The 12,329-nt window shown below is 37.4% G+C and overlaps 1 protein-coding gene across 1 annotated transcript in view; it reads left to right on the top strand.

Moving 5' to 3' along the window:
• TTC29 (tetratricopeptide repeat domain 29) overlaps nucleotides 1-12,329 on the top strand; it is a gene marked incomplete at both ends in the record, with an annotated part of 250,762 nt that overhangs the window by 83,488 nt on the left and 154,945 nt on the right. The gene's annotated exons all lie outside the window — the stretch shown is intronic.

Here is a 12,329-nt window from a genome sequence, read left to right as displayed (position 1 = left end):
TCTCCAAAATATACAAGCAGCTCATGCAGCTCAATATCAAAATAACAAACAACCCAATCCAAAAATGGGCAGAAGACCTAAACAGACATTTCTCCAAAGAAGATATACAGATTGCCAACAAACACATGAAAGGATGCTCAACATCACTAATTATTAGAGAAATGCAAATCAAAACTACAATGAGGTATCACCTCACACCAGTCAGAATGGCCATCATCAAAAATTTTACAAACAATAAATGCTGGAGAGGGTGCGGAGAAAAGGGAACTCTCTTGCATTCCTTTATTTTTGAGCCATTTAGTTTGCTTTGTTACTTCAGTCCTAGGAAACTAATAATAGGATGATTAGAAAAGACAATTTATATCAAGTTTTAAAAGAGTGCCTGCCTGGTATATAAAAACTTTTGATAATTAGTAGCTTTTATTATTTTTACACTAATCAACTAAATCTCTGGGCTTTAGTAGTAGTAATGAATATGGAAGGAAATAGATTCAGAAGTTCTGGGGGACTTGGAATTAGATTAAATCTGGGAGGTGCAGGAGACAGTGGGGTCCAGATGGGCCTAGGTTCCTGGCTGTAGAGCTGCATGGCCTCTGGTGGGGGATGCCACAGGATGCCCAGGCTTGGGGGTAAACGAGGAGTTCAGTTTTGAATATGTTGAGTTTGAGGAGTTTTTGAGATAGCCAAAGAGAGATCTATAGACAGTGGTATATGTGGGCCTGGAGCTCAAGAGGAGGTCTGGATTGAAGATGCTGTGTAAATTTGAGGCTGTATAAATTTGCAAGTTTTCAGCATATTGAAATTGTTGAGTGGAGGAGATTTCCTAGAGACAGTTAATGTTGAATGAAAAAGTTCAAGGGCCAAGCTGGGAGAAGGAGGTGCCAAGGAGATTAAGCAGTGTCTCTGGAGAGGTAGCAGGAAAACCAGGAATAGATGATGGCATATAAGCCAAGGAAACCAGCATGTCTAAAGGAGAGAAATGAGCACATTCCTTCTGTCTCCTATCCCTGTTTGGGGCTGGAATGAGAGAGCCCCTTGCAGATATTTCCAGTAAGATCTCAACCCCCTTACCCAGGCATGTACCTCACTGAGAATCAAGGTTAGTTCATTCTTGTCATGTAACTCTCCAGGCAGGGCAGAGTCTTTGGAAAACCAAGCAGGCCATATTCCAGGCCTTGGCTCACTGCTACTGTCAAGAGTAGCCTGTGTGGTTGGGAAGAACCAGGGACTTGCTTGAGGCAGAATATTGTTACCTTTTTGGAACACAGCTCACCCAGAACTGAGAATCTGCAGGAATCGAGCATAAGATTTGAGCCAGACCCACGGGCAGAGCTGCAGTGCCAGTGAAGAATCTGTTGTCAGGTCTGGATACAAGATGCTAAGAGCAAACTCGAAAAGGCATCAGATTCACAGCTGGAAGACAGGAGGCAGGAAACAGGTACCAGGGAATCACCAGAGAATGGGAATTTGGCACTGGGGTGTGGCTGGGTGGAGAATGGACACTGAACAGTTGTACCTGATTCGGGGCATGGAGGTCTTCCAGCTCGGGCTGATTTTAGAGGGCAGCGTGTTTTTGCTGTTGCACTGAAATTAGTTCCCACAAAACCTGACATCTTGCTTTGATTTCAGATAGATGGCCGCCATCTTTTCATTCTCTCTAGTATCTTACTTTAGCCACTTTTCCCTCCTTCTTTTCAGATATAAAAGGACATTCTTCAGACTTGAGTTTGAATCCCCTTTCAGTTTTTCTAAAATTTATTTTTTTGAAGTACAGTTAATACACAATGTTGTGTTAATTTCTGCTGAACAGCAAAGTGACTCAGTTATACATATATATACATTCTTTTTCATATTCTTTTCCATTATGGTTTATCACAGGATACTGAATAGAGTTCCCTGTGCCTTTTCACTTTTTTCTTTCTGGACTTGGTGAAGGTGATCGTATAACCTAGTGATCTATTTTCTATTTGCAAACTACAGCCTGTCTTTCCTTCTGCAGCTGCTCTCCATCTGAAGGCATGGCTTCTAGTTTACAAGATGTCTATTGGAAACCCACACCTTATTTAGTGAATGTATTGTGAAAGAAGAATTACATGATCAATTAATAAATAAGATTGATTCCCTGATTGGTTGATTAGGTATCTGCCTGGTTATCTAATCACAAGGTAAAAATTCAACACATAAAAAAAGAATTTTTCTTTTGAAGTCCTTTTTTATCCTACTTTCCCACCCTGTGCAGTATTACCAACACTATCTTCATCTGTTCTAAAGCATCGATGGTGTTTCTGTCACACTGTAGTTCTGGAGGGCAGTAAGAATGCCTTGAAATCAGCTTCGTCATGCGGGAACCAGCATGAGAAGCTGTCCAGTTAGATTTAACATTGCCTTTTCATATTCAGTCTATCTCATCATCAATTCTGTACACTGTTTTTATTCTCTCACTTGTATTTTAAGTTTATAATTTGGAATATTTTCCAATTTTCAGGATCTTGCCCCTAGATTCAACCACTACCTCTAACAAATTTCTTCTCCCATCCAGTAATGTTGTTCATCTGTTTAAAGATTTTTACGTGAATTTTTCAAAGAATCTTGGCTTAGAGAAACCTGTCACAAGTAAATATCCCTAATTAATGGTTCTGATGATCTGAAACAGAAGGGACTCTGAAATTTTGCTAATGTATCTCAATTTAAAAGCTTTAATTTATTAATAAATGATTAATACATTTAATAGAAGAATATGTTGACAAGTCTATGAATAAGATTTGGTCATCCATTCCTTGCTGACCAAGCATTCTTTACTGAATGACGGACTAGCACTAAACTAAAAACAAATAATGGATTTATTTAGGGCTGAAATCTACTAATGAGAAAAGGGCATTTGGTGAAGAGAAGTGATAGTTCCTGTAATAAAGCTGTGCGGCAGGTCACAGAGACACTGACACTTAAAGAGGAGAAAGCTACCCACGTACATCAATCAGGTGCTGAGGAAAGAAGTAGTAATTCCCTTTGGCCATCATCAATTTCCACCTGAAAATGTCCCAAGTAGAGTAGATTCTGAATTTTAGAAAGTAAATATATCTTATGAGGGCTTCCCTGGTGGCGCAGTGGTTGGGAGTCCGCCTGCCGATGCAGGGGACAGGGGTTAGTGCCCCGGTCCGGGAGGATCCCACGTGCCGCGGAGCGGCTGGGCCCGTGAACCGTTGCCGCTGGGCCTGCGCATCCGGAGCCTGTGCTCCGCAACGGGAGAGGCCACAGCAGGGAGAGGCCCTCGTACCGCAAAAACAAAAAAAAAAGAAAAAAAAATGTATCTTATGAAGTCCTAAGATTTCAAAGAGAAAAATATTTTACCAAAAATCACATTCAAGACCTTATGCAAAGTTGGCCCAGCTCCCACAATCAAATATTGCAACCATAAAGTTATTTTAAGAAAAAGGATGGTCCTATCGTAGTAAATTGTTTTCATGCACGAATTTTCTTTCTCTCTAAATGCTCTATTCCACTTACTAATCTTAGAAACATCAACTTTGTCTTCGGTACATTCAGTGAGTTATTTGCTTCCCATTGTTTAGTGATAAGGTAGCCTATCAAAAATTATACTGTGAAAGAAAAATTCACCATATTGATTTTGCTTTCGTAGTACAAAATTCTTGTCCTAGTATTTAATTATTCCATATACAAAACAGTAGCTATTTGTATGTTTGAAGACATGTCAGCATCTTTATAATAACTTAGAATGCTTCTAATATTGGTGTTAGCTTGTATGCATGGTTAACCCAAATCTCTAGCCTCATCAGCAGCATCCCATAGAGAAATGCATGTAAACGATGTAGCAGAAAAAAATAGTTACACTAATATTCTAGCAGCTAATGGATTGTAGGTAAATATTAACAATGGAGGGTATGGGTCATATTTGTAAAATGATATATTCTTAAGTTTTCACTAAGTAATTGTAATTAAATTTTAGTTATTATTTTAACTCAATAGATGCAAACAAAGACAAAGCTATTGTATATCAGCAGGCATTTTTAACAAAGGATGATTTATTTGATTTGTAATGTTTAAGGCACAGAAAGTTTGGGGATTCTTACAGTTGTTTCCATTTAGTTTTTTCTGTGTTCAATTTGATACCTTCTCCCTTAAAAGTCACTCCATCCTTGATGACAGTGGGCTCTTCATCTAAATGGTAATCTAGCTGACACATACATGCCTTGGCAGATTCTAAGGTAACATACATAAAACAAATTTTCCTTTTGGTCACTTTTATAAGTGAAGATTTTTATCTACCATGAAACCATGATGCAACCCGAATAAATGTGAGTTCTTCATGGCTCTCTTGGTGGAATACCATATTAAAAGGAAAACATCCACCAAGCTAAAAGGAAAGTAATATCAATTTCTCCTTACTTGTCCTCAAAGAACAAGAGGTAAAGTTCTTAACTCACAGTAACATCGTTTAGACTCTTCTCTCCTTCCATTTAAATTTTTTTTTCAATTTGTCTTTCTCTAGATATCCTGAAGCCTGTATCTTCATGTCACTCTCTGGACCCCAAAGTTCCTTCCTGTGTTCCACTCACACATGGTTCATCACCCCTCTCCCTTCCCTCTCTCATCTGCCTGCTTTTCTTTCTCACATCAAGAAATTGTGGCTCTTCAACAGGCACATGAAAAGATGCTCAATATTGCTAATTATTAGAGAAATGCAAGTCAAAACTATAATAAGGTACACCTCACACTGGTCAGAAGGGCCATCATTAAAAAGTCTACCAATAACAAATGCTGGAGAAGGTGTGGAGAAAAGGGAACCCTCATACACCATTGGTGGGAAAGCAAATTAGTGTAGCCACTATGGAAAACAGTATGGAGGTTCCTCAAAAAACTCAAAGTAGAGTTGTCATATGATCCAACAATCCCACTCCTGGGCATATATCTAGAGAAAACTCTAATTCGAAAACAGACATGCACCCCAGTGTTCAGAGCAGCACTATTTACAATAAGCCAAGACATGGAAACAACCTAAATGTCCATGGACAGATGAATGGATAAAGAAGATGTGGTATATATATATATAATGGAATACTACTGAGCCATAAAAAAGAATGAAATAATGCCATTTGCAGCAACATGGATGGACCTAGAGATTATCATACTAAGTGAAGTAAGTCAGACACCATCTGATATCACTTATATGTGGAATCCGAAATATGACGCAAATGAACCTATCTATGAAACAGAAACAGACTCACAGACATTGAGAACAGACCTGTGGTTGCCAAGGGGGAGGTGGAGTGGGGGAGGGATGGATTGGGAGTTTGGTATTAGCAGATGCACACTATTATATATGGAATGGTCGGACAACAAAGTCCTACTGTATAGTACCGGGAACTATATTCATAGTTTCCTGTGATTAACCATAATGGAAAAGAATATGAAAAGAATGTATATGTATATATGTATAACTGAATCACTTTGCTATACAGTAGAAATTAACACAACATTGTAAAGTACTATACTTTAATAAAATAAATTAAAAAGAAATTGTGGTTCTTTTTAGCAGGCTCATTTCTACTTCTTCTATCCCTACTCTTTCCCCCCAAAATTCTAACTCTCATCTGCATAGTAGAGGCCCAGTATGGGGGGCTGGTTTGGGGGAGGAAGGAGGAGTGGGCCAGGCCAGAACTAGTAGCTGGGAAAGGAAACAAATACTCGTGCAGGAATTGCTTTTGATTCTCTTGCTCTTTTTTTTTTTTTTTCTTGCAGTACGCGGGCCTCTCACTGCTGTGGCCTCCCCTGTTGTGGAGCACAGGCTCCGGACACACAGGCTCAGCGGCCATGGCTCACGGGCCCAGCCGCTCCGCGGCATGTGGGATCTTCCCGGACCGGGGCACGAACCCGTGTCCCCTGCATTGGCAGGTGGACTCTCAACCACTGTGCCACCAGGGAAGCCTGATTCTCTTGCTCTTTATGTGACACATTGTTGAAAACTATATGTGAAAAGAAAAGAAATGTTAAAAAAAAAAAAAAGAGAGAAATGGAAAGAAAGTAAAGAAGCCAAGGACCAAGGCAAAGGAGAGATGGAGAAAGAGGTGCTCTGAGGCTCTATCTTCATTTAGGACTTTGGTGCATCCATTCACATGCTTCAACTCTGCAAAGTTCTGCACATTTGCAGTATAGGATGATATGATAAATCTTTCTGATGGACCATACCTACTAATGCACATAGTCTGAATCAGTTTGTCTACAGGAGGAATTGCTTCTTCAATCTGCCTTTCACCCTTTCCTGTCTTCTTTCAGCTCTGTGTACTAGACTGTGAGAAGTTTAGGACCAGTTTAATAGGGTATCATAATATTTAGTTAGAGTTGCCTGGGTGGATACAATGCTCACATCTGTTACCAAATCTGTGATTCTTAGAAGTCTGCATGAAGTAAAGGCAGTAAATGCTAGCATTCTTCAGATAAGGAACTCTCAATTGCTTTTTAGAGAGTACATTTAACAACTCTTTGAAAAGAGAGGACAATGTGAAATGGTTAAGATGGTGGACTTTAAAATCAGCTGATGGAGGATGGAATCCCAGCTCTGCTATCACCGCACCATATGACATTACATAAGCAAAGTGATGTTTCTGAGCATTAGTTTCTTCGTCTGTAAAATGGGAATAATACCGCTCCCTAACTCAGCACAGCTCTGTGAAAACTAAGTGAGAAAACGTGTGTAAAGTTTGTGGCATAAAGTCTAACATATAGAAAACTGTGACTATTATATTACCATTAATATGCATAAAATAACTAGTTTCCAAAGTGCTAGATGGTCAAACATCTACAGAAATCACAATTTCTGGTTTTTGCTCTAGGCCCAAGTATTCCCAAACCAACAGTTAACATAGGATAAAATGTTACATATGTAGGTGAAAGTCTTTAAAAAGCTGTTGGAGGTAGGATTTTATTTAGAAAGTATGTTACATGATAAAGATCATCTTTATGTAATATAGTTCAAGTGTAATAGCAATATCTCTCTAATTGTTTTTTTTATTGAAGTATAGTTGATTTATTATACAATGTTTCAGGTGTACCAGCAAAGTGATTCACATATATATATATGAATATATATTTATTCTTTATATATATATTTTTTTCTTTTCCAGATTCTTTTCCATTATAGGTTATTACAAGATGTTAAATATAGTTCCCTGTGCTACACAGTAGGTCCTTGTTGTTACCTATTTTATATATAGTAATATCTGTTAATGCCAAATTCCTAATTTATGCCCCCCTTTCCCCTTTTGTAACCATTAGTTTATTTTCTATGTCTGTGAGTCTATTTCTGTTTTGTAAATAAGTTCATTTGTATCTTTTTTTTTTTTAGATTTCACATATAAGTGATATCTCTAATTGTTAAGTGGTTAAATATTTGAACTGACAGTAGGTTTTGAACTATAGTCTTTATAAGGAAGGTAACTACGGTGTAGAAACAGCATGTGAGAGTTGAAGTTAGAAGAGATGGCTCTTAGGCCTGTCTGCCACATACGAGCTGCTGACCTTAGCTTAGTCACTTAAGTTCTTGGAGGCTCAGTTTCATTTGTAAAATAAGGATGACAATGGCAGCTTCACTATATCTTTGTGAAAATCAAAAGAAATAAAAGTATCTTTACACTTTAGACTATCAACAGTTTTCAGATGTAAGGTACCATTATTACTACAGGCTATGATATAATTAGCACTGAGCAATGACAGCAATGATACTCTAGTAGGTAATATTTACTGAGTATCTATTGAGAGCTCCTGCTTTGTACTTATTTTTTTCTTAACTGTAATTCACTAAATGTATCATATTACATTACATCACATTACATAGTGCTTACATTTATCTTTGTAGTGGCACATGTTTTTCTAATGGAAATATAATAAACCAACATTTTATGGAAAACTTTTTATTAATAACTTTTCCTTGAGTTAAAAAAGGCATTTATCCCCCCCCAAAAAAGAAATTTGAGTCATTTCTTAATTTAAAGATCAGAGCTCTTCACTGTCGATTAAATAGAAGTTGTCTTTACTTGCAATTAGAAATCATTACCTAAAATTGACCCTTCTGTTCCTGTTTAATGGCCTCAGTGCCTGAGAGGAGCTCAGGTGCTGGCACAGAGGAAACATGGCCTCCTCCTCCCAGAAGACCTCTGGTTATCATTATACAAAACATGCAGACAGTCCTGTGTGCAGCCAGTGCGCCTCCTAGTCCTGTGTAGTTCATCACCAGCTTGGGAAGCATTCTACAGAGGGCTCGCCATGCAGCTTGAGATGGTTCAGGTGTAAGCTCAGGGGACTCGGCAGTCATTTTCCTGCTTTACATCAGAGTTTTTATCCGCCTTATCCTATTGCCCCGTGACCCACCTCAAGCAGTCTCCTTCTCGGGAATCTAAAGGAGCAGCTGTCCCATATCCCATTTCCCCCAGTTGTTGCCGTGCAGATCTCTTTCTATTCAGCATCGTAGACCCTCCACACACACCCCAACCACTATCCAAATAGCGCTTCCTTCATTTTCATTCCATACATTTTGCTAAGTAGAGAAATGTTCAAAATATCTGTTATCTGACAAGCAAAAAAAGGTCATAGGATTAGAAAAAATACTGATATAAGGAGAAAATAGTCATATTTCCTAATTTTAAAAAATGGATTTATTTCCAAATCATAGAATTCTATTACTCTAAATTATTAAGCAATAACTTACAGCACGGTATGTGTGTATTCCACATCTGATCTTATTTAATACCTTTTGAACAGTTAGCCTTATTTGGAAAATAGTATTTTAAGTAGCTCGTTAAAAATGTGTTTTAATAATTTGGAGATTATGGAAACATAAAATGTTTTACTAATAATTTTGCTACTGTTATCTCTGTATTTAAAGTCGTGACCTTTCTAAAGCATTAAAACAGATGACCTTACAGTAACAAGTTAATAAAAATTTCTGTAGCAAAGACTGCAGACTAAAATCTTAGTAAATTTAATTTTAATTTTAAAATTTTCCTGTTAATGGGAGCTAACTCTCTTTAAACCCTTTATTTATTTATTTTTTTAGGTTTCCTAATGGTTCTTTTTCTTTACAATGTTACAGCTTAGGAAAATAGCATGTGTGTTATGTGTGTTTTTCTTCTTTTTAAATGATGAATACATAATGGTACTTCTCATAGAAATTACAGTATTTGTCACTTAAATGACAAAAGCATTATAGAAAAATTTTAAAACTCAAGAAAAAATAAAAGTCTGGTTTTTTTTTGTTTTTTTTTTTTTTGTGGTATGCGGGCCTCTCACTGTTGTGGCCTCTCCCATTGCGGAGCACAGGCTCCGGACGCTCAGGCTCAGCAGCCATGGCTCACGGGCCCAGCCGCTCCGTGGCATGTGGGATCTTCCCGGACCGGGGCACAAACCCATATCCCCTGCATCGGCAGGCGGACTGTCAACCACTGCACCACCAGGGAAGCCCAGAAGTCTGTATTTTTAAAAATAGTATTCTGTATGGCAAAATTTACAAGTTGTAGACTTTCACGGAAATGAAAACATGTTTTATGTCAGGAAAGAAAGTTCATAGCCTAAATGAATATAAACACTGATTTTCTAGTAATAAAGTTTATTTATTTTTTAAATGTGAAAGCTGGTTTTAAATTCCTTTGAGCTCTAGAATACCACTTTAATCAAAACTTTCTGAATATTATTATTATTTCTTGTAAAAAAAAAGTGCTGCTAGAGTAGCTCTTTACAAAGCTGCTGAAATTTTTGTTTCCAGTCATTTTAAGAAATAGTGCACAAATTTCAGATATCTGCTTTGAGAGAAAATGAAGAGAAGGATAATTATTTCTATTTGGTTCATTCTAAAGAGGGTGAACTTCAAGACTCTGAAAATTGAGACTAATCAACTATCCCGAATAGTGACATATGGAACATAATGTATGTAGACTCCTTAAAGTTCAAGGCCTAGCATATGAAAATGTTCTCTGGAGCAATAAAGCAACCTGCATAGTTCATCACAAGACTAATTGTATGACAGACCTAGAGGCAACGGCACAGCTGTTAGCAAACGTTAATCCAGAGGCCCCCAAAGAAGAGGCATCACACCTGCAAGAAGCCGGGGATGATTATAGGATTAGATGGGTTAAACAACAATCCTGTGCAGATGATACTTCATCATTATAAACTGAGCCAAATTATATATTTTTCCTCTACAACATGGGAGGAGTAACTTCAGAAAAAAATACGTCATTCAACATCTTAAAACTTACCCAAAGTATTCTCAAATGTATCTGCAGTGTAGATAGTTTCTTGATCTTCAATTAACAGCTATATTGACTTAAAGAGATTATCAGTATATTAGTGCTCAATAAAAACAACGTATACTAGACTCTAACAAAAGCATTAATCCTATACTACTAATATTCAATCTATATACTTAAAAATATTTTAAAACTATTTTACCCAGTAATTTCAACTTTCTCCCTAAATAAACATGTGAAAGTTTAGTTAATAACTAATAAAAATCGACTTGTTGAAGATTTAATCACCGTTTTTTCCATGAATGTCTTCTTTTGACCCTCTTTTTTTTTTTTTTTTCTAAATGATAATGCTGATGGCCCGGGATAGAGAAAGAGAAGGAAGATAATGAAGAAACTAACCAACCCACAAAATGATGTTCAGTTCCTGAATAATCGAGGGTTGATTACACAGGTGTATGTAACAGCTTTCGTTTGTGAGCGTTTCAAGGGAGCAGGTTAATATTCTTTTACATAAAAGTGTGACTTAGAGGCAAAAAATTGGAAGGTCAAATAGTATCAAAGTCTGGCAAGGATGTGAAACAGCAGGAACTATGGTTAGAAGTGGAGTCTGGTTCGGAGTGATGGGTGGGGGACAGTCAGTATATGATTACCCTGTGGTGCCAGCCCCACTCCACAGAGCAGCTCTTCAGTGACATGTTACAGAGGGCCTTTGAGTGGAAAGGGAATAAAAGAGGGGGGGAGAAGGGAGAAAAAAACTTATTAGAAACAATCGAAAGGGCGTGCACGAATCAATAGTGTGCCCTGCTCTAAAGAGTGTGGCTAACTGGATTCTGCGTGCTAGAGTTTCATAATAAATCATCACATAATGTAGCAGTGACAAAATACGTTTGATTGCAGCCTGAATGTGTCTCACGGTTCTTGCTCAAATAGATATTTGAGATATTTAGATGTTTTTTTTCTTTACAAAGCTCACAAAGAGTTCTTTGAGTTTCTGGTGGACATTTTTGCACTAGTATTCAACTAACCATCTTGATGTTTTGATTTGGGTTCCCCAGTAGCAGACTTTGAGACATGGTTTTGAGTACAGGTTGTTTATCTGGGAGAGGTTCCACAAGCAGTAGCATCAAGCCAAAGAAGGAGGCCACAGAAGGTGTGTTGCCGCCAATGGAACTCCATCCTGCTGGCACACTCTGGGAAACAGAGCAGTTATCCCAATGGAGGAACAAGGGAGCTGCTGTATTTATCCACCAATTCCCAGCCTCTGTTGGTTGAGAGCTGCTTCCAGGGACACATTCTCTGGCAATTCCAGTTTACCATGAGGCCAGCCATCAGACAGAAAGTTCCAGGTGCCGCCTCAGCAGCCTTTGGCTGCAGAGATTACAGGAGCGGCACTGACAGTGTCAGCTACACCCGTGCAAATCATTTGATTTCTAAGCTTCCTTTTCCATCCCATAAAATGGGATGATATAGTTGCTGTGAGGATTAAATGAGACAAGATAGTAATGTGCTTGGCACTTAGTAAGCATTCAATAAATGGTAGCTTTGTTCTGTTTTAAGAACACTCACAATTTTGCATATCTTTTGACTCAGGAATTACTTCAGAATTTATCTAAAGGAAATAATTATTAATGTATATAAACATTTAGCTGTAATATTGTTTGTATAATTATTAATATATTCAGAGATTCAGCTATAACTTTTTTATGCAATGTTATGTGTTGTTTATAATGGGGAAAAATCCAGAAGCAAAGTAAATGTACAATAGCAAATTAATTAAACATTGTTGAGTATCCTGACACAAAAAAATAAATATTTTATAACAATAAAAGCAATATCAATATATTAAATAAAATATCAGGATACAATACAATGTACATTATGACTGTACTTATATGTTTATATACACACATATACATATGTATATATGAAAATACTAGAAACAACAAATTGTTTTCAGTGATTATCTGTGGAAGCTAGGATACGGATGATTTTAATTTTCTATTTTGGGGGGCGTGAGGGGTCTGTATTCCTCAAAATTTCTAACAATTAACATATATTGATTTTGTAATAAGA

The sequence above is a fragment of the Grampus griseus genome (assembly GCF_964374135.1).
Source record: "Grampus griseus genome assembly, chromosome: 4".
Lineage (NCBI taxonomy): Eukaryota > Metazoa > Chordata > Mammalia > Artiodactyla > Delphinidae > Grampus > Grampus griseus.
This window is presented reverse-complemented; position numbering and strand designations above follow the sequence as displayed.